The following is a 24039-nucleotide window of genomic DNA, read 5'->3' as shown; positions in this document are numbered from 1 at the left end:
CATGTGATTGTACCCTGTACATTCAAATGAGGGGTGGAGGGGGGGGCAAACCTAAAGCTGTTGCAAAACGACAACTCCCAACATGCCCTTTGTCTGTCCGTGCATGCTAGGGGTTGTAGTTATACAACAGCTGGTGGCATACTGGTTGCAAAACACTGAGTTAGGTAACAAACTCTGTGTTTCGCAACCAGTGTGCCTTCAACTGTTGCAAAAGCTACAACCCTCAGTATGCAGTGACAGACAAAGGGCATGCTGGGACTAGTAGTTATGCAACAACTGGAGGCATACTGGTTGCAAAACACTGGGAGTTTGTTACTTGACTCATTGTTTCGCAACCAGTGTGCCTCCAGCTGTGGCAAAACTACATCTCTCAGCATGCACTTACAGCCAAAGGGCATGATGGGACTTGTAGTTATGCAAAAGCTAGAGGCACACTACTGCAACTCCCAGCATGCCCTTTGGTAGTTTGTGCATGCTTGGGGTTGTAATTATGCAAAAAGTACACTTTTTCATAGACAAAATGTGTCTCCAGCTGTTGCATAACTACAAACCCCAGCATGCACAAACCATCAAAGGGCATGCTGGGAGCTGTAGACGTGCCTTCTGCTGTTGCATAACAACAACTCCCATCATGCTCTTTTGTGCATGCTGGGAGTTGATGCTAAGCAACAGCAGTAGGTCAGCCTTTCCTCCTGCTGCGCACGCCGGATCACCCTGCCGCCACTGCCACCGCCACTGACTCTGCTCCTGGGGCCTCGATCCCACTGCCGATGCCAAGGATTGAGTGTCCCAGCCTCAGGTACATACTCCCGGCACCTTCTCTCACCCTCTGGAACAGGGGCTGAGCGGGTGCTGTTAGGGACACCCCAAAAGCAGGAGTCCTGATTTGTCAGCCGGTTACGGCCGATGAATCAGGTCGATCGTGTGGTGGCACCAGTGCCACCTCACTCATGCTGCTAGAGGATGATAGGTGCCATCTCGGACAGCACCTATCACCCTTTCTTTCCGGGTCACCGATTGGCCCAGAATTGCTGCATATCGCCTATTTGATTTGATTGGCAATTTGCGGCGATTGCTGACATAGGTATATTTGCTTATTAAACCAGGAATCACTTTCAGCATCATAACAAACAGTGAGCACCTTGCAACAATATCCCAACATCGAGATCTCTCTAAACTATGCAAAATCAGTTGGACCACATGAGGCCATGCTCTTACTAAACTTATCCAGAGGCCCCAAAATGGGAAAAAAAAGTTCATTTTGTTTTTCACAAATGTGACTTGTACAGAAAAAATATGACTTTGTACATGAGAAAACTGGCATACATGGCTTATTAAATTCCCTCTAAGGTTGCGTTCACACCGCCGTCTAGACCTGTCTCGCTCTTCTCCCGTCCAGAAAAAAATGGACAATAATGATGGGTTTACACCATGTTTTTGCAATACAGTTTTTTATCAGGTTTTTGTTAAAAAAAACTGATTCCTCAAAACCTGACTAAACTGTATCAAAACATGTGTACACAGTTTTATCTTTATACGGTTGAAAACCGTATGTGGTTTGAAAAATGATGTCCGGTTGCATCAATTTTTTAAGAAAAAAAAACGTATACGTTTTGAACTTTTCACTCCATTATGAATAAAGTTTCACTAGTTTGATTGAAATTCCAAGAAAAAAAACAGTACAAAGTCAAAAACCGTATGGTAAAACATGGATGGAACCGTACACACATACTGGTCTGTACGGTTCCCATTAACTCCCATGTTAAAAAAAAAACGTATACGAGTCAATACAGTTTTTAACCTGGACCAAAAACCGTGGTAGGCCACGGTTTTCTGTCCAGAAAAAAAAAAGTAAGAGACAACCATATACAATATGGTGCATACGCTTTTGAATGGAAAGTCTATGGCCACAGTTTGCTGTACGGTTGCATACGTTTAAAAAAAAAAACGTATCCAAAAACTGTATAGAAAATCGTGGTGTGAACCCACCCTAACAGATGCAAACAGATGTTATCCATTTGTATCTGTTTGGATCTGTTATTGTTCAGTTAATAAACCCCATGCTCAGAAGTAGAAGTGGGCATGCTCAGAAGTAAAAACGGATAAAAAAAAAGGAATGAAAAACGGATGCAAACTGATGACATTAAAGGCTCAGCCATTTTCCATGGACTTCAATGTAAAATTTACTGTATCCGTTTATTCTTCCATTTTTTTAATGGGAGCAAAAAATACTGCATGTACCGTCTTTTCTGCCGTAAGAAAAAAACGGAAAGGAGCGCAGACGGGTGCAAACGGATGTGAAAGGATTTTTGTAAAAAAATCCCATTGATATCAATGGGATTATTATACAACCATTTGTATTCTGTTTACAAGCAGCAACAATGGAACCTAAACGGGGGAAAAAACAGGGACAGACGGCCATGTGAACGCACCCTAACATGACTGCACTTCTTTTTCCCATCTTGGGTTTGGCCATATTTTCCATCAAGTACGAAAAACAACCAGCCATAATTTTTTTAAATTGTGTCTGTTTTTTTCCAAAATTGGCTGAAAATACGTCCGTAAATGAAATATTGTTGTTTTTTTTGCAGTACTGTATGTGACATGGCCTTAGGTATTTATGGTTTATTCCCAAGTACCTGATAAACAAGGCTGCACATCTTAACATACCTCTTTGACCCTTACCTAGGGTTTTTGACTCTACTCCCCAATTTCTGATTGTTGTGCTCTTCAGTTGAGAGGTGGTTGCGCTCTCAAATTACCGCATGAGCAGCTTTTTCCATTCTTTCCATATTCCTCTCCACACTTTCTTGTTACAACTGTTTAACAGTGATAAACCAGAGACCATATTTTATCTTTTGAGATTGGATGACACACATCTGGGGTTATTTTATGAACTTATTTCAGTAGGCTTAAATCAAAGTGTAGCAGCTGGTGCTGGAATTTTGACATATAACAACCATATAAATTACCGTTTGTTCTCTGTGACTTAAACACTGTTATTTGTTACTGTCTTCCAGCATGTTAGTGTTGTTATAGAAAACTATATATTTTCTCCTGTGAATTAAAACCCTTTGACCTGACAAACGTCTTAAAGGGGTACACCGGGGAACTAAACCCTTAGCTCTTCCTTTCCTTCTCCCCAACCTTAGTATTTGTCTAAATATCATTCATCATCTATATAGTGCAGTTTCCCTGTTACAGCTGTCCCTTACTTGCAAGAAGTGAGACATCTACATCATCTTTTCAGCCATTCTGTCTTGAAGCAAAGTACTCATTGCCCCCACCTTTCAGGACAAGCCCACGTGACCTCTCTTGTTTGGCTTCACAGCGTCTGGCTGAAAGACACAGCCCCCCTCACCCTCCCCTCCTCTCCTCTTCCTGTGTCACGATCTAGGAGAGAAGCCGACAGGGAGAAAACGAAACAACAACCTAGCACAGGAGCCATATCTGGGGATGCTGGGCTATGTCTCATGAAGATTGTGTCTTCAGACTGCTGCCGTTTAGAGGATGACATGATTTATTGCTGGGGGAAAGTATAGTTTCAAACAAAAGACTTGTTTGAACAATGCGCAATAAAGTGTAAATGTAAAACTAGTTTGTGCCATCCGCACAGACTGCTGGGAGTTTTACAGCCAATCATGGGGAAGACATAATATAAAATGTCCCAGTGGACACCAGTGGCCACAGGAGCGGGCGGAATCGAAAGCAGACTGCACAGGGGACACAGACAAGGTACTGTGGAGGCTTAGGGGCATATATTTTTTTCTTTAGGTCCCTGGAATACCCCTTTAAATAACATTTCAGGAATTGTATATGAAAAGAGAAAAAATAGAGAAACCGATGCGCATCTAAGTGTAGTAGCAGTGGTAACAGCAGTATACAGCCAATATATGTGTATAGTAGAAAGGTTTGCTCACCTTTCTGTGTTGTACCATGGGCACAACACCATTTAGCGCTTGCTTCCAACACTCGGGGGATAAAATGGAGGAGCGCAGCCTGCACTGTTCCCGTTCCAGCAGAGGTGGACGGTCAAATTTGTAGAAACAGCAGTGGATCCAGGTGATCTCATCAATGGATGTGCTTTGATCGGCGCTCTCTTCCGTGGATCAGTAAAGTGAAAATTCAAATAACCGCTCGGACACGGATAGCTTGTAAAAGAACCAGGAAGATTTATTCTTCCAGCATGCAAGATTTACAGAACGACGCATTTCAAGGGGCGGTTACCCCCTCTTCTTCAGGCTCTCTGATTGGGCTATGGGGATGACGCTTTATTTATATCCCAAAAAACCCGCGAAAAGATAGGTAAAAATGATAAAACATACAATTATCCTTAAATTACATTGATAAAAAGTGACATCATATTCAGATCCAAGTCCATGGATTAAGTGGAATTAAAATAACTAAATGTTACATGCATCCAAGTACTGTGGGAAGCGTATCAGAATTTCACATACTTTCCCTAGATCGGGAAAAAGACTGCGGTCCTCGGCTGACAGATCGGTATCCAGATGAGCGTGTTCACCAGGTCAGCGCTGAGGGCATCCGGCTCTCGGAACAGGACCGTGCATAAGGACCTGCAGGCTCCCATCAAGATGCCGATATCAGAGGAACATGCCGATGCCCGGGAGATGGCACCGCACCGCCGACAGACATACCAAAAAACGGGACAAAGAAATGCCTCTCCAGAGGCACACACAGTTCTGAACAGTGGTAAGCCCATACAATAGATATATACAACATAACCATGGATGAAATATCCCACTCCTAAATAGCAACATTTTCTGACAAAGATAGATATCAATAAATAACAACATAATAGCAGAGCACAGAAAGAGTGAGTTCTTAATTAGTATTTTGTATGGAAAATATACACCTGGATGCATAAAAATTAAGTAATCAAAAAAAGGAAGGTACAGATGAGAATGTTTTCTTAAAACAAAGGAATCCCTAGCCTTGGTGTATATGATAACATCAATGGGGGGCCTTTACTAATCTTTTACTATGTAGTCTGGTTTTTACCCTGTTTTTTTCTACTTCATTTTTGACTATGTGCGACAAATTTACTAAATTGTTGCACGGCATTAATAAATTTGGCACACATAGGCAAAAGTGGGAAATTTACTTCATGCAGTAGAAAAAATAGTCTGTTCCTTTTTCCTGCTGTCTGAACAGGTTTGGCTGCTAGGTTTCCTTCTGGATCTTTTGTTTTTGAGTTTTTTTTTAGCTTTTTCACCACATCTAAATAATTCAATAACTACAGTGGTCCCTCAAGTTACAATATTAATTGGTTCCAGGAAAACCATTGTAAGTTGAAACCATTGTATGTTGAGACCATAACTCTATGGAAACAGGGTAATTGGTTCTAAAGGCACCAAAATGTCATCCAAAATAGGAAAAAGTGACAAAGAAAAATAAGTAGATAACTGATATAGATAAAGCAAATCCTTACATATAAAAGTAATAAAGATCTGCTGGGAGCTGTAAATTACTGTCTATGTCAGTGTTTCCCAAGCAGGGAGCCTCCAGCTGTTGCAAAACTATAACTCCCAGCATGCCTGGACAGCCAAAGGCTGTCCAGGCATGCTGGGAGTTGTAGTTTTGCAAAAAATGGGGCCACCCTGCTTGGCAAACACTGGTCTATGTAGAGGACAGGAGCTTCTTCAGGGGTCCTGTACAGTACAGGCAATGTCCAAAACAAGTAATGGAGTTGCCCTCACCTGGTGTCCAAAAGAGCAGCTAACCCTGATACAGGTAAAGTGTACAGAACATGTAATACCAGTCAGTGCATACACTTCAGTAATACAGGGGTTTTACCAGTGAATGCCCATTTTGATTGGTTGGTTCTTCCAGCCATTGACACGTTTTACAGATCTGGACTGTCTGTAGCATTGTATGTTGAGTCTGGTTTCAACTTACGATGGTCCAGAAAAGACCATTGTATGTTGAAACTATTGTATGTTGAGGCCATTGTAAGTTGAGGGATCACTGTAAATTGTAGTCATGGCTCAGAAGTGGTAAACGGCGTTTAGTGTGTGTGTGTGTGTTTATTACATTTTTTTTAACACAGTTTTTTTCTCCCTAAATGTACTTACACTTTTTTTTTTTTTGGTTACTTCTTCTACAGATCTGTGTATCCTGTGGACTCCTTCGGATTCGGTGGACTACTTCGATGACCAGCGTTTTTCTTTGCTTGATGTTAATAAAATGGTTAACGAGGGCTTGTGGGGGAGTGTTTTTTGTAATACATTTTTTTTAAAACCTGTTGTGTTTTATTTTTATTTTACTTTACTAGACAGGCTTAGTAGTGGAAGCTGTCTTATAGACTGAGTCCATTACTAAGCCGGGCTTAGCGTTAGCCACAAAAACAGCTAGCGCTAACCCCCAATTATTACCCCGGTACCCAACACCACAGGGGTGCCGGGAAGAGCCGGTACCAACAGGCCCGGAGCGTCAAAAATGGCGCTCCTGGGCCTAGGCGGTAACAGGCTGGCGTTATTTAGGTTGGGGAGGGCCAGTAACAATGGTCCTCGCCCACCCTGGTAACGTCAGGCTGTTACTGTTTGGTTGGTATTTGGTTGAGAATAAAAATAGGGGGACCCTATGCGTTTTTTTAATATATTTAATTATTTATTTAAAAAAAAAAAAAAACGCATAGGGTCCCCCCTATTTTCATTCTCAGCCAAATACCAACCAAACAGTAACAGCCTGACGTTCCCAGGGTGGGCGAGGACCATTGTTACTGGCCCTCCCCAGCCTAAATAACGCCAGCCTGTTACCGCCTAGGCCCAGGAGCGCCATTTTTGACTCTCCAGGCCTGTTGGTACCGGCTCTTCCCGGCACCCCTGTGGCGTTGGGTACCGGGGTAATAATAGGGGGTTAGCACTAGCTGTTTTAGTGGCTAGCGCTAAGCCCAGGTTAGTAATGGACTCTGTCTATAAGACAGCTTCCACTACTAAGCCTGTCTAGTAAAGTAAGAAAAAAACACAACAGGTTTTAAAAAATTTTTATTACAAAAAACACTCCCCCACAAGCCCTTGTTAACCATTTTATTAAAATCAAACAAAGAAAAATGCTGGTCATCGAAGTAGTCCACCGAATCCGAAGGAGTCCACAGGATGAACGGATCTGAAATGAGAAGAAAACTAAAAAAATGGGTTAGTACATTTATTATCCCCTGCTCACACATCTCCCGCCCCGCACGACTACAACTGCCAGCATGCCCTTACAGTAAGGACATGCTGGGAGTTGTAGTTGTGTGGTGCAGGAGATGTGTGAGCAGGTGATAATAAATGTGACAAGCTTGTCCCCTGCCCCCAGCTGCAGGACTACAACTCCCAGCATGCCCTTACAGTAAGGTGGGGCGGAGGCCGGGCACAGTGTTTCCCAACCTGGGACTTGTAGTTTTGCAACATCTGGAGGCACCCTGGTTGGGAAACACTGTTTTAGGCCAGTGTTTCCCAACCAGGGTGCCTCCAGATGTTGCAAAACTACAAGCCCCAGCATGCCTGGACAGTCAAAGGCTGTCTAGGCATGCTGGGAGTTGTAGTTTTGCAACATCTGGAGGCAACCTGGCTGGGAAACACTGGCCTAAAACAGTGTTTCCCAACCAGGGTGCCTCCAGATGTTGCAAAACTACAAGCCCCAGCATGCCTGGACAGTCAAAGGCTGTCCAGGCATGCTGGGAGTTGTAGTCTTGCAACATCTGGAGGCACCCTGGTTGGGAAACACTGGCCTAAAACAGTGTTTCCCAACCAGGGTGACTGTTTTAGGCCAGTGTTTCCCAACATCTGGAGGCACCCTGGTTGGGAAACACTGTTTTAGGCCAGTGTTTCCCAACCAGGGTGCCTCCAGATGTTGCAAAACTACAAGCCCCAGCATGCCTGGACAGTCAAAGGCTGTCTAGGCATGCTGGGAGTTGTAGTTTTGCAACATCTGGAGGCAACCTGGCTGGGAAACACTGGCCTAAAACAGTGTTTCCCAACCAAGGTGCCTCCAGATGTTGCAAAACTACAAGTCCCAGCATGCCTGGACAGTCAAAGGCTGTCTAGGCATGCTGGGAGTTGTAGTTTTGCAACATCTGGAGGCAACCTGGCTGGGAAACACTGGCCTAAAACAGTGTTTCCCAACCAGGGTGCCTCCAGATGTTGCAAAACTACAAGTCCCAGCATGCCTGGACAGTCAAAGGCTGTCTAAGCATGCTGGGAGTTGTAGTTTTGCAACATCTGGAGGCAACCTGGCTGGGAAACACTGGCCTAAAACAGTGTTTCCCAACCAGGGTGCCTCCAGATGTTGCAAAACTACAAGCCCCAGCATGCCTGGACAGTCAAAGGCTGTCTAGGCATGCTGGGAGTTGTAGTTTTGCAACATCTGGAGGCAACCTGGCTGGGAAACACTGGAATAAAACAGTGTTTCCCAACCAAGGTGCCTCCAGATGTTGCAAAACTACAAGTCCCAGCATGCCTGGACAGTCAAAGGCTGTCTAGGCATGCTGGGAGTTGTAGTTTTGCAACATCTGGAGGCAACCTGGCTGGGAAACACTGGCCTAAAACAGTGTTTCCCAACCAGGGTGCCTCCAGATGTTGCAAAACTACAAGTCCCAGCATGCCTGGACAGTCAAAGGCTGTCTAGGCATGCTGGGAGTTGTAGTTTTGCAACATCTGGAGGCAACCTGGCTGGGAAACACTGGCCTAAAACAGTGTTTCCCAACCAGGGTGCCTCCAGATGTTGCAAAACTACAAGCCCCAGCATGCCTGGACAGTCAAAGGCTGTCCAGGCATGCTGGGAGTTGTAGTCTTGCAACAACTGGAGGCACCCTGGTTGGGAAGCCTGCGCAACTTATCGGCTTCCGTAGGATCCAGCGCTGCACGACACTGCCGCGCGACACTGCCGCGCGACGATCTCCGACAGCGATCGTCGCTGGAGCCTCGGAAGGGTAAGTGAACTTCTTCGCCGGTCCCCTTCAGCTGTTTAGTTTTGCAACAGCTGGAGGACTACAGTTTACAGACCACAAACCAGGAGTCTGCAAACTGTGGCCCTCCAGCTGTTGCAAAACTACAACTCCCAGCATGCCTGGACAGCCAATGGCTGTCCAGGCATGCTGGGAGTTGTAGTCTTGCAACATCTGGAGGCACCCTGGTTGGGAAACACTGTTTTAGGCCAGTGTTTCCCAACAAGGGTGCCTCCAGCTGTTGCAAAACTACAACTCCCAGCATGCCCGGACAGCCAATGGCTGTCCAGGCATGCTGGGAGTTGTAGTCTTGCAACATCTGGAGGCACCCTGGTTGGGAAACACTCTTTTAGGCCAGTGTTTCCCAGCAAGGGTGCCTCCAGCTGTTGCAAAACTACAACTCTCAGCATGCCCGGACAGCCAAAGGGTGTCCAGGCATGCTGGGAGTTGTAGTCTTGCAACATTTGGAGGCACCCTGGTTGGGAAGCTTGCGCAACTTACCGGCTTCCGTAGGATCCAGCGCTGCACGACACTGCCGCGCGACAGTGCCGCGCGACGATCTCCGTCAGCGATCGTCGCTGGAGCCTCGGAAGGGTAAGTGAACGTCTTCGCCGGTCCCCTTCAGCTGTTTAGTTTTGCAACAGCTGGAGGACTACAGTTTACAGACCACACACCAGTGGTCTGCAAACTGTGGCCCTCCAGCTGTTGCAAAACTACAACACCCAGCATGCCTGGACAACCAAAGCCTATGGCTCTCAGGGCAGGAGCCCGGGCTGACATTACAGTGCAGCCGCCCGGGCTCCTCATACGGTCTCCCCGCTACCCCCCTTGTCTCCCGCCCGGGCTCCTCATACGGCCTCCCCGCTACCCCCCCCCCCTTGTCTCCCGCCCGCGCCGCTCAGCTCCCGCTGCTACAAGACTACAACTCCCAGCGTGTCCTCACTGTAAGGCCATGCTGGGACTTGTAGTCTTGCAACAGCAGACAGATGGGAGTTGTGTGGCGCTGGCAGGTGAGAGGGGGGGGGGGATATAAATCACTGCAGTGTCCCGGTAGCGCAGTGAGGGTAGCGGGGAGAAAGTATGTCGGAGCCCGGGCGGCAGGAGCTTTTCCTGCTCCATGTTGGAGCTGGAGTAAATTTAGTCAATTTTTACGGCCGTTGCGACAGTTTATTGCGCAACTGCGACTGTCTCAGTTAATAAATTCCTGACCACTGCAAGTAAAAACTGAAAACTTGCGTAAATTAAGCGGGAATTTTTTTTTTTGACTTTCTAGCTCTTGCTAGGGAAAGTCGCACAATTTATAGGGTAGGCGCAATTGCGACAATTTTGCGCCAAAAATTGTCAGAAAAAAATGACTAAACCCCTTAGTAAATGCCCCCCTATATTTATTTATTCGTTTATTTATTTATTATTCAAACTAGGTAATTAATTCCACTGCCTCATTAAGTCCATGAGGCTGTAACGTCTGGAGATTATAAATCCAGTACATCTCTTTCCGTGCTAAGGCTTCAAACCTATTTTTCCTTTCAGATGGAACATGTTCTATAGGGGTTATAGATATATTACTCATGTCTCCATCATGAGCTAAGCTCAGATGTCTTGATAGACCATGATACATGTATCTTCTCTTAATGTTGGAGTGATGTTGATTTCATCGCAAATGAAGGGGCTGTGTTGTTCTTCCGATGTATTGTTTTCCACATCAACATTCAATGAGGAAAATTATATATTCCGTCCGACATGTCATCATGTGTTTAATGGGGAAGGATTCTCCCGTATGGGTGCTGGAAAAACATTTTCGATTATGACATATAGTTTGACAGCAAAGACATCTGGATTTTTTACATTTGTAAACACCTATTATTTCATTTTTTTCTTTTTCTACAAGTGGATTCACTCTGATTTTTCAAATTACTAGGGGCTATCATGCCCTTTATCGTTGGTGCTCGCCTGAAAGTAAGTCGAGGGTTTTTTGGAAGAATTTTTCCAGATAAGGATCACTGAGCAACAGGTCCCAATGTTTTTTTTAGGATTTTTTTGATCTCTGTTTGAGCCGCTGAATGTGTAGTGACAAAATTGCATCTATTTGTTTCTTCGATGTTTTTATTCTTTTCTTTCTTTTTCAGATATGATGTCCCTGGGTCCGATTTTTCCAAGCATTCTTCCTGGGTAAGTATACATGTTCTTTTGTATACATTGTTAATCAAATCCTTCGGGTAACCTTTGGCTACAAATCTGGATTTCAAAATATTCGATTGTTCAGAAATGGTGGAATCTTCTGTACAATTTTTCTAACCCTTTTGAATTGTCCAAAAGGGATATTTTGTTTCCATTTTTTATAGGGGCCACTAGTAAAAGAAATGTAACTGTTTGAATCGACTTTTTTTTTTAAAGTCGATGTGATGAATCTATTCTCATCATGGGTGATGTTCAAGTCGAGAAACTCTATGGAATTAGGGGAAAAAAAAGAGGTAAAAGTAATGCCCCAATAATTTTTATTGTTTTTATTACTTCTTCTTCAAATACTCCCATAAAAAGATTTGTGTAGGACGGTGCCACTCTAGTTCCCCTGGCCGTCCCCCTTGTTTGTTGGTATAGGGTGCCATTATATGAGAAATAGTTATGCTCTAGAATAAATTTAAGACAATTTGTAAGAAAAGACATTTGTTCATTCGGAATTTGTTCATCTTTTTCCAGGAAAGAAACAGTGCATTGGATCCCCAATGTGTGCTGGATGTTTGTATATAAGGACGTAATGTCCATGGTAAGTAATACCATATTAGCTTCCCAGGGTATGTATTTTAATATAGTAATCAACTGATCTGAATTTTTTAAGTAGCTTGGTAGGTCTACCACATATTCTTGCAATATCACATCCAGATATTGTGAGATATTGCATGTTGGGCTATGGATCCCATATATAATGGGTCGTCCTGGAGGATTCAAGGCATCCTTATGTACCTTGGGTAGGTGGTAATAATATGGTACTCCCGGGTTTGTATTGAAAAGGAATTTTTTCTCTGCCTTGGATATAATTTTATTCCTCCAAAGCTTTATTGAGAAGACCTAGAATATCCTTCTGCAATTGTGGAAATGGGTCTATGGAAATTCTCTTGTAGTATTCCTCATCCTCAAGAATCCTAGTAGCTTCCTTGTTATAGACAGCATAATCTTGAATTACTATTCCTCCTCCTTTATCCACCGAGCGGATTACTATGTTGTTATTCTTTTTCAGGTTATTCAGAGCGTTTTGTTCTACTTTATTTAGTCTCCCTTCACTTTGTTTTTTTGTGAATATTTCAGGTAGCTTCTTACATTCTTCTGCTACCATTGAATGAAAGGTTTTAACAAAATGGCATTGACTTTCAGTGGGATAAAATTTTGCTTTTACCTTGATGTCTGGATGTTTCCCCAAAAGATTAGACTCATTTTGTTGATTGGAAGAGACATTTTCTTTTTGATTTTTTGGGAGGGCAAAGTGTCGTTTCAAGGTTAACCGACGTGTGTATTGATGGAGTAACAAAAACAGATCGAATTTCTTTGGATTATAATGTGGGCAGAAAGAGAGCCCCTTTTGTAAAAGGGACCTTTCGTCAGCTTTTAGATCATGTTCAGATAGGTTGAAGATCTTAATTAGAGGATCTTTTTCCTTTTCTTGATGGACTGTACGTGTGTCTTCTACTTTCTTTCTTTCTTTGTACAGCTTTTCAGATTTAGTTTTTTTCCTCCTCTGGTTCCTCTTCTAGTTTTCTTTTGGTTGTTTTTTTTTTTACTGAGAAATAATCCTTGATTGTTCTGTGTTGTACTGGGCTGACCCCTAAAACTTTTTCCCTGTTTTCAGATGATATAATGGGAACCAAGGTCTCCTGACCCAGGCTACTGGTAACCTCAATCGGATCCATATGTTGTTCTTTGGCTCCTATTTTATTTGATGTAGAAGTAGATGATTTATTTTCAATCTCTAATATTGATAGTATTAACCCCTTAAGGACCCAGCCATTTTACACCTTAGGACCCGGCCATTTTTTGCACATCTGACCACTGTCATTTTAAACATTAATAACTCTGGAATGCTTTTAGTTATCATTCTGATTCCGAGATTTTTTTTTCGTGACATATTCTACTTTAACATAGTGGTAAAATTTTGTGGTAACTTGCATCCTTTCTTGGTGAAAAATCCCAAAATTTGATGAAAAATTAGAAAATTTAGCATTTTTCCAACTTTGAAGCTCCAAAGGATATTCCAAATAATTTTTTTTTATTCACTTATACAATATGTCCACTTTATGTTTGCATCATAAAATTTATGTGTTTTTACTTTTGGAAGACACCAGAGGGCTTCAAAGTTCAGCAGCAATTTTCCAATTTTTCACAAAATTTCCAAAATCACAATTTCTCAGGGACCAGTTCAGGTTTGAAGTGGATTTGAAGGGTCTTCATCTTACAAATACCCCACAAATGACCCCATTATAAAAACTGCACCCCCCAAAGTATTCAAAATGACATTCAGTCAGCATTTTAACCCTTTAGGTGTTTCACAGGAATAGCAGCAAAGTGAAGGAGAAAATTCACAATCTTCATTTTTTACTCTCGCATGTTCTTGTAGACCCAATTTTTGAATTTTTACAAGGGGTAAAAGGAGAAAATGTATACTTCTATTTGTAGCCCAATTTCTCTTGAGTAAGCACATACCTCATATGTCTATGTAAAGTGTTCGGCGGGCGCAGTAGAGGGCTCAGAAAGGAAGGAGTGACAGGGGGATTTTGGAGAGTACGTTTTTTCTGAAATGGTTTTTGGGGGGCATGTTGCATTTAGGAAGCCCCTATGGTGCCAGAGCAGGAAAAAAAACACATGGCATACCATTTTGGGAACTAGACCCCTTGAGGAACGTAACAAGGAATAAAGTGAGCCTTAATACCCCACAGGGATTTCACGACTTTTGCATATGTAAAAAAATGTAAAAAAAATTTCAATAAAATGTGTGTTTCCCCCCAAATTTCACAGTTTTGCAAGGGTTAATAGCAGAAAATACCCCCCAAAATTTGTAACTCCATCTCTTCTGAGTATGGAGGTACCCCATAAGTTGACCTGAAGTGCACTACGGGCGAACTACAATGCTCAGAATAGAAGGAGTCATATTTGGCTTTTTGAGAGCAAATTTTTCTCGGGGGCAAGTCGCATTTAGGAAGCCCCTATGGTGCCAGGACAGCAAAAAATACCCACATGCCATACTATTTTGGAAACTAGACCCCTTGAGGAACGTAACAAGGAATAAAGTGAGCCTTAATACCCCACAGGGGTTTCACGACTTTTGCATATGTAAAAAAATGTAAAAAAAATTTCAATAAAATGTGTGTTTCCCCCCAAATTTCACAGTTTTGCAAGGGTTAATAGCAGAAAATACCCCCCAAAATTTGTAACCCCATCTCTTATGAGTATGGAGGTACCCCATAAGTTGGCCTGAAGTGAACTACAGGCGAACTACAATGCTCAGAAGAGAAGGAGTCATATTTGGCTTTTTGAGAGCAAATTTTGATCGGGGGGCATGTCGCATTTAGGAAGCCCCTATGGTGCCAAAACAGGAAAAAAAAAAAACATGGCATACCATTTTGGAAACTAGACCCCTTGAGGAACGTAACAAGGAATAAAGTGAGCCTTAATACCCCACAGGGGTTTCACGACTTTTGCATATGTAAAAAAATGTAAAAAAAATTTCAATAAAATGTGTGTTTCCCCCCAAATTTCACATTTTTGCAAGGGTTAATAGCAGAAAATACCCGCCAAAATTTGTAACCCCATCTCTTCTGAGTATGGAGGTACCCCATAGGTTGACCTGAAGTGCACTACGGGCGAACTACAATGCTCAGAAGAGAAAGAGTCATATTTGGCTTTTTGAGAGCAAATTTTGCTCGGGGGCATTTAGGAAGCCCCTATGGTGCCAGGACAGCAAAAAAAACCCACATGCCATACCATTTTGGAAACTAGACCCCTTGAAGAACATAAAAAGGAATAAAGTGAGCCTTAATACCCCACATGGGTTTCACGACTTTTGCATACATAAAAAAAAAAAAATTTTCAAAAATGTGTGTTCCCCCCCCCCCAAATTTCAAATTTTTGCAAGGGTTAATAGCAGAAAATACCCCCCAAAATTTGTAACCCCATCTCTTCTGAGTATGGAGGTACCCCATAAGTTTGCCTGAAGTGAACTACGGGCGAACTACAATGCTCAGAAGAGAAGGAATCATATTTGGCTTTTTGAGAGCAAATTTTGCTCGGGGGCATGTCGCATTTAGGAAGCCCCTATGGTGCCAGAACAGCAAAATAACCCCCACATGGCATACCATTTTGGAAACTAGACCCCTTGAGGAACGTAACAAGGGGTACAGTGAGCATTTACCCCCCACTGGTGTCTGTCAGATCTTTAGAACAGTGGGCTGTACAAAATTTTTCATTTGCACAGCCCACTGTTCCAAAGATCTGTCAGACACCAGTGGGGATAAATACTCACTGCACCCCTCATTACATTCCGTGAGGGGTGTAGTTTCCGAAATGGGGTCACATGTGTTTTTTTTTTTGCGTTTGTCAAAACCGCTGTAACAATCAGCCACCCCTGTGCAAATCACCTCAAATGTACATGGTGCACTCTCCCTTCTGGGCCTTGTTGTGCGCCCCCAGAGCACTTTGCGCCCACATATGGGGTATCTCCGTAGTCGGGAGAAATTGCATTACAAATTTTTGGGGGGCATTTTTCCCTTTTACCTCTTGACAAAATGAAAAGTATAGGGCAACACCAGCATGTTAGTGTAAACAATAAATTTTTTTACACTAACATACTGGTGTAGACCCCAACTTCACCTTTTCATAAGGGGTGAAAGGAGAAAAAGCCCCCCCAAAATTTGTAAGGCAATTTCTCCCGAGTACGGCGATACCCCATATGTGACCCTAAACTCTTGCCTTGAAATACGACAGGGCTCCAAAGTGAGAGCGCCATGTGCATTTGAGGCCTGAATTAGGGATTTGCATAGGGGTGGACATATGGGTATTCTATGCCAGTGATTCCCAAACTGGTGCTGTTGCAAAACTCCCAGCATGCTTGGACAGTCAACGGCTGTCCGGCAATACTGGGAGTTGTTGTTTTGCAACTGCTGAAGGCTCCATTTTGAAAACAGTGACATACCAGACGTTTTTCATTGTTATTGGGGAGGGGGGCTGTGTAGGGGTATGTGTATATGTAGTGTTTTTTTACTTTTTATTTTATTTTGTGTTAGTGTAGTGTAGTGTAGTGTTTTTAGGGTACAGTCACACGGGTGGGGGATTACAACGAGTTTCCCACTGCGAGTTTGAGCTGCCGCGCAAAATTTGCTGCATCGCAAACTTGCAGCCTGATACTCACTGTAAGCCCCTGCCCATGTGAATGTACCCTGTACATTCACGGGGGGGGGACCTCCAGCTGTTGCAAAACTACAACTCCCAGCATGCACAGTCCATCAGTGCATGCTGGTAGTTATAGTTTTGCAACAGCTGGAGGCACAAGGGTTGGGAAACACTGAGTTAGGAAACAGACAATGTTTCCCAACCAGTGTGCCTCCAGTTGTTGCAAAACCACTACTCCCAAACACTCAGGCATGCTGGAAGTAGTAGTTCGGCAACATCTTTAGAGCCAGATGTTGCCGAACTGCAACTCCCAGCATGCTTGGAGTTGTAGTTTGCAACATCTGGAGGACTACAGTTTGCAGACCACTAATACAGTGGTTCCCAATCTGTGCCCTTCCAGATGTTGCAAAACTACAACTCCCAGTATGCCAAAACTGTCCAGGCATGCTGGGAGTTGTAGTTCTGCAACATCTGAAGGGCCAGATGTTACAGAACTACAACTCCCAGCACGCCTGGACAGTAAGGGCATGCTGAGGATGTGTAGTTTTGCAACATCTGGAAGGGCACAGTGGTCTCCAAACTGTGGACCTCCAGATGTTGCAAAACTGCAACTCCCAGCATGCCCAGATGCCAAGGGCTGTCTGGGCATGCTGGGAGTTGTAGTATACAGGGTTCCATGAAGCAATGCATGTCGCTTTACGGTGACGTTCATTGCTGTAAAGGGCCCGACCGCGGCTGAAGATCCACTCACATGTCGCCGCCGCCGCCTTCATCGCCGGGATCCGGGTCTTCAGGGATGAGGTAAGTACCGGGGCCGGTCCCCAACACTCCCCCGTCCCCCGCCGCGTCCTCCGGTCTTCCTTCCGTCCTCTCCGGACTTCCAGGGGCCGGGCAGGGTGGGAGGAAGTAACCCCCCCCTGCGATTGGTCGGTTAACTAACCAACAGATCGCAGGGGATCGGAGGAGGTGGCAGGCTTGCCACCTCACTCCTAGCCTCCAGCATGGTCCTGGCTGTCTGTGACAGCCGGGATCATGCAAAATTACCGGGCGGTCGGGTCCCAGAGACCCGATCAGCCCGGTATCGCCGCAGATCGCAAGGGCGATTTCCCTTGCGATTTGCGGCGATCGCCGACATGGGGGGCCTACATGGCCCCTCTTGGCGTTTGCCCTGGATCCCTGCTGAAGGATTTCAGCAGGGATCCGCTTCCGATCTCCACCGGGTGAGCGGCGGAGACCAGGAAAAGACCATGACGTATACATACGTCATGGGTCCTTAAGACCCAGGGTGTGATGACGTATGCATACGTCATGGGTCCTTAAGAGGTTAAAGGTTTCAGGAAAGGGACCAGTGCCCCTTTCCCAGCCTCTGTGTTATCAATCATGGTTATTTCAGATGAAACTTCACGGTCTGGTCTATCCCCTGTCCGGTAATTAGAGGGATGGATGATAATTCCCTCTGATATGGTACCATTATTACTAGTGGTATCGTTGATCTTATTTGGGACAGACAATATCAGAGTGAGACATATGGATACATCAGGTAAAGACAGACTGTTGTTATCTGTAGGTGATGGTGAGAGAAATACCACTGTGGGAGTGAAATTTTCATCCTCAGCATTGATATTTTCTTTCAGTCTCTTTTTGATCTGCTCCACCGTATTCCTCAGATCCTTCAAGGGATTCTCTAAGATCAAAGGGGGAGGGACATTATAGGCGGGTGTTTGTGTTGGCGCAACCGTTCTTTTTCCATTGTTGTAATTCTTTGGAGTAGTTATTTTCTTCTTATATGTGTACCGTGAATTCTGCCACACATTTCGGGTCCCATGTGTTTCTTTATGGTAATTTTGTTGTTTTCTGTATGGTGCTTGTCGCCTGGGTGTATATACTTGGCGTCGTTCTCTCTGAACGTTGGTTTTCTGTTCCTTCGGTTCACCCGAGACAGGAAGTCTTGTTTTTTATTTATTTTTATTTTTGTTTTTCTACCAACATCTGTAAATTCCCTCCTTCCTATCACATCTGTCGCATGATAGCGTTACAGCTTTTTTGGTAATGGTCTCTTTCTGTATTTTAGCGATGCGATTAGATATATTATGGTTAACTATATCAAAATCTTTCCTATGCGAATAGGGTTCTAGCTGATTTATAATCCCTTCTATTTTATTGGTAATATCTTGATGTGATTGATTAACAACGCATACAAAAGAACATGTATACTTACACAGGAAGAATGCTTGGAAAAATCGGACCAGGGACATCATATCTGAAAAAGAAAGAAAAGAAGAAAAACATTGAAGAAACAAATAGATGCAATTTTGTCACTACATATTCAGCGGGGCAAACAGAGATAAAAAACAATCCTAAAAAAACATTGGGACCTGTTGCTCAGTGATCCTTATCTGGGAAAAATTCTTCCAAAAAACCCTGGACTTACTTTCAGGCGAGCACCAACGATAAAGGGCATGATAGCCCCTAGTAATTTGAAAAATCAGAGTGAATCCACATGTAGAAAAAGAAAAAATGAATTAATAGGTGTTTACAAATGTAAAAAATCCAGATGTCTTTGCTGTCAAACTATATGTCATAATCGAAAATGTTTTTCCAGCACCCATATGGGAGAATCCTTCCCCATTAAGCACATGATGACATGTCAGACGGAATATATAATTTACCTCATTGAATGTCGATGTGAAAAACAATACATCGGAAGAACAACACAGCCCCTTCATTTGCGATTAAATCAACATCGCTCCAACATTAAGAGAAGATACATGTATCATGGTCTATCAAGACATCTGAGCTTAGCCCATGATGGAGACATGAGTAATATATCTATTACCTCTATAGAACATGTTCCATATGAAAGGAAAAATAGGTTTGAAGCCTTAGTACGGAAAGAGATGTACTGGGTTCATAATCTCCAGACGTTACAGCCTCATGGACTTAATGAGGCAATGGAATTAATTACCTAGTTTGAATAATAAATAAATAAACGAATAAATAAATATAGATGTTATCATATACACCAAGGCTAGGGATTCCTTTGTTTTAAGAAAACATCCTCATCTGTACCTTCCTTTTTTTGATTACTTAATTTTTATGCATCCAGGTGTATATTTTCCATACAAAATACTAATTAAGAAGTCCCTCTTTCTGTGCTCTGCTAGTATGTTGTTATTTATTGATATCTATCTTTTTCAGAAAATGTTGCTATTTAGGAGTGGGCTATTTCATCCATGGTTATGTTGTATATATCTATTGTACGGGCTTACCACTGTCCAGAACTGTGTGTGCCTCTGGCGAGGCATTTCTTTGCCCAGTTTTTTGGTATGTCTATCGGCATGTTCCTCTGATGTCGGCATCTTGATGAGAGCCTGCTTTCAACCAGACTGGCGGGTGTAGGTCTCCCATCCTGGTTTTGGCCAGAGGTCCTTATGCACGGTCCTTTTCCAAGAGCCGGATGCCCTCAGCGCTGACCAGGTGAACGTGCTCATCTGGATAATGATCTTTCAGCCAAGGACCGCAGTCTTTTTCCCGATCTAGGGAAAGTATGTGAAATTCTGAAACGCTTCCCACAGTACTCGGACGCATGTAACATTTAGTTATTTTAATTCCACTTAATCCATGGACTTCGATCTGAATATGATGTCACTTTTATCAATGTATTATAAGGATAATTGTATGTTTTATCATTTTTACCTATCTTTTCGCGGGTTTTTTCGGATATAAATAAAGCGTCATCCCCATAGCCCAATCAGAGAGCCTGACGAAGAGGGGGTCCCCGCCCCTCGAAACGCGTCGTTCTGTAAATCTTGCATGCTGGAATAATAAATCTTCCTGGTTCTTTTACAAGCTATCCGTGTCCGAGCGGTTATTTGAATTTTCACTTTACTGATCCACGGAGGAGAGCGCCGATCAAAGCATGCCCATTGATGAGATCACCTGGATCCACTGCTGTTTCTTTAAATAACATTTAACTTTTTTAATCATAAAAAAAACTTCTATAAGATAAATTACAGAAGGTGCATCTTATAAGACACCATATAGATTTGCAGGCAGCAATTATTACCCTTATGCATTGGGGTACAGAGTTAAAATCTCAAGAAAACACCTGTAGGGAATTTTGTGTATTGTTCTTATGTCTAGGTCTTATCAGGGTTCTCCAGTTTCCTCCAACATTAATTGGCTTCTCATACAATCTACTGTACAATAGAGACAACAAAATAAGACAGTGAGCCCTATTGAAGGAAAAAAGAGTTGTGAATGTTCTCAAGCTGCAAAGAGCACTGAATAGTATGTTGGTGCTATCTAAGTAATAAAAAATAAATGATATGATAAATCTTTCATACTCCTTTGTAACAGATAGTGAAATGTTTTAGAAATTCTTGATACATTCAAAGTGTAGGACATCATTTGTGATAAATAATACAAGATATTAGTATTTATTTGTGAGATGACCGAAACACTCAAAAAATAAGATGTCTTGAAGGACTGGAGATCTGCTGCCTACCTCTTTTGTATGAATAATTTACTGTTTTCATAGCAACATATCTCTCAAGTAAAAGCTGACTAGCATTTATAAGAGCCCAGTTTTGGTTAACTGAGCTGTATAATGGTTTGATTCCAGATTACATAATGATCAGCAGAATTCTGCAGCAATTTTAAACATGAACTTTTAAAAGTAAGAACCGTTCAGCAAATGTATCAATGTCAGCAAAGTAGGTCATGAGCTTCTAACTAGTAAGATAGTGCCGCTCATGCCTTCCCTCCCTGCATATCACTCTCAGCGCCAGGACCAAGTAAAACATCTTACCTTTAAAATAACTCTCTTGGCACCAAAGAGCAAGTAATATGATAAAACATTTGAAGTATAGCTAAAGATTCAGATTCTAACAAAGTGAAATCTAAGATACTGAAGAAGCCCGTGCAATGTATAATATGGATTTATATTTTTTCTATAGATTGTGCAAAGTAACCTGAAAGCAGAAAAAATTATCCTATAGAAAATGTTTTAAAAGATAATATTCCCGCTTTCTATGTTCTACCATGAGCAACAAATATACCATAAATATAATACAATAGTCTAATACTTATTTCTTGTTGCTTATGTAGTGGTGACATTTTTTTGCTGCAAATGTCACCTCTCACATTGATCTCTGTTCCTAATGGGTCTGTAAACTAGAGAATCTTGTGTGAAGAGAGACTAGCCAATTCCAAGCTACTTTATGCACCTTGACTAATACCAGCAATTAATCCACAGTCACATTTACTGTTAGTCACCTCAATACAGCCTGGTACCAATCTCATGCCCCCCATATTGTGCTCTTTCCTCTCCATTCTCAGCCATGCCCAGCTTCTACAACATGTAGTGTAGACCCACATCATTACACATACACAACCTATTACAATTAATGCATTTTTTACTTATTGCTTAATGATTAAAGCCAGATGCTGGAAAAGTTATCGTTTCCATTTTCTGATTCTATTTATTTATTTTAGATCACCTATACTATCTTCATGTTTCTGTGCATGTTTTGTGACCTGTCATTCTACAGGGGAGGATGATCTGCTATTGGCTTTTCTTACCTACTGTATACTCCAGTATTACCTTTAAATGTAATGCTGTACAGATCACTTTTCTGCATTCTCCTCCTTATCATCATAGACAGAACAGGAAGTCTCAGCTTAGTTTTACGCTAAGTGGTCAGAATGAAAACTGTAAAATTTGAGGATTATTTTAGAATATAGATACAGTACTAAAATGTAAAGTAAAAAAAAAAACACCAAAATTATTTTAAGATATGTTTAACTTGATTTAAACAATAGGTCATTTTCTAATGACACATTTCCTTTAATATGAAATCATCTCCTTAGAACTTGACTGAACTCAATGCTAAAGTGTTTTGCTAATAGTGCCTTTTGCCTCCTATATAGTATGTTTCTTACAAACCTTTAAGACCTCACTGCTGAACTGCCCCTATATATTTTTCTTTAGTACCCTCCTTTTTGGAAATTCTGATGCAAATCTGGGCACTCCGTCTATGAAAACAAACGGAAGCGGCTCCCAGCAGGCCTCTGCGCCTGGACGTCTCAGTCTGTTTCGCCCGCTGAGTGCGCAGAGAAGGGCGTAAGTACAATTTACTGGGGATTTTCTCCAAATTGGCATCCCTTTTTAGCTTCAGACCTTTAGCCAAGCAGCCAAGCGACCAGGCACTAGCGGAATCGGCAGACAGCAGTTTTTGTCTATTAAATTTCGGCAGGTCAGGTATATGTTAGTGGGGTAGAATAATTCATTCTGAGTTTTCACACCACAAATAGGGTGTAGGATATCCAAATAGGTTATTAAGGGTATAAAGTATCCAAAAATTAAGGTTTTCCCCTACTGAAGGTGCATGGAGCTAGGAGCTTAGCTCGAACGTGGCCTCACTCCTCCATGACTAGGCCACACCCCCAACCTTGACACGATGGTCTAGGGTTCCAATGTCATTTGGCAAAAACCGGGGGGATCAGAAGGGGAAGTGTTGGAGATGTGGGCAAACAGAGGGAACTATTTTGCATATTTTTTGGTCTTGCCCTAAACTAGCAGATTATTGGAAAAGGGTGCATCAGACTATTGAGAAGATTATAGGCAAGGAATTCCCGTATTCACCTTCTTTTTTTTTATTGCAGCATACTGAGATGCCGAAAAAACAATACAAAAACTCTTTGCTGTGCTTTTTTGCGGCTAGGAACTGTATCCCCCTGCTGTGGAGACAGGAAAGAGCTCCTAATTTGACAATGTGGTTCTCTAAAATCAATGAAGTGATGTTAATGGAGGATCTGAGATCGGTTCGGCACAGCACAAATATAAAAAAAATTTAGCACTTGGAGGAACAAGGTACAATTCCAGGAATCTTTGGATTATGAGACAATAATTCAGGAGGAGAGGGATGGGGGGTGGGATGAGGAGGTGGAAGAGAGGAGGAAGAGGAGAGGGGGGTGGGATAGGGAAAGGGGGAGAGGTTTAATGGCTGGTGATTGCATATGTTTTTCTTTTGCTTATGTGTGTAATTGTAATGTGGTTTAAAATATAAATAAAGAATAAAAAAAAAAAAAAAGTTGCATCATCACCTAAGTAACCAATACATATATATGCATGGATATACATATATAAATAAATAGAAATGCATGGAATATTTAAAACTGTCACATGCTTGCAGTAGATTCTAGCTAAATATTTGCATTACAATTGTTTAGTGATGGCCGATGGCAGGATTCAATGTGAAGCTCTATATATAGAGTAGAAAATAGTATGAAATTGCTAAGTTGTCATACACTATTACAAATAAATGTGCAATAATTTTACCTTTTATTTATGCATGAAGTCAAGAAGTACAGTAATTATATTATTGTCTGTACTGAATCAAATTCACAGTGAAACTGCAAACATTTGTCACCGAATACAGAATTAGAACTTTACATAACAGATGTGCAGTGAACCAAAACACTTAGAAAAATTTGCATTTAATATGCCAGGGGGTACAAGACCATGTCTACGTTCTGTGTTCTTGGTATAAATAAAAAGTCTGAATTAACACATATACATATACTGCCTTTTATATCAGTTTAAAAATAAAGGTTTACAAAAACTGAACTGTGTCCAATAATACAGATTTAGTTAAAGCAATATAATTGAATTAAGTTAAGGAGGTCAAGGAAGCTTGACAACAGCCCTTCTG

The sequence above is a fragment of the Hyla sarda genome, chromosome 1, assembly GCF_029499605.1.
Source record: "Hyla sarda isolate aHylSar1 chromosome 1, aHylSar1.hap1, whole genome shotgun sequence".
NCBI lineage: Eukaryota > Metazoa > Chordata > Amphibia > Anura > Hylidae > Hyla > Hyla sarda.
Note: the sequence above shows the minus strand (reverse complement) of the source record.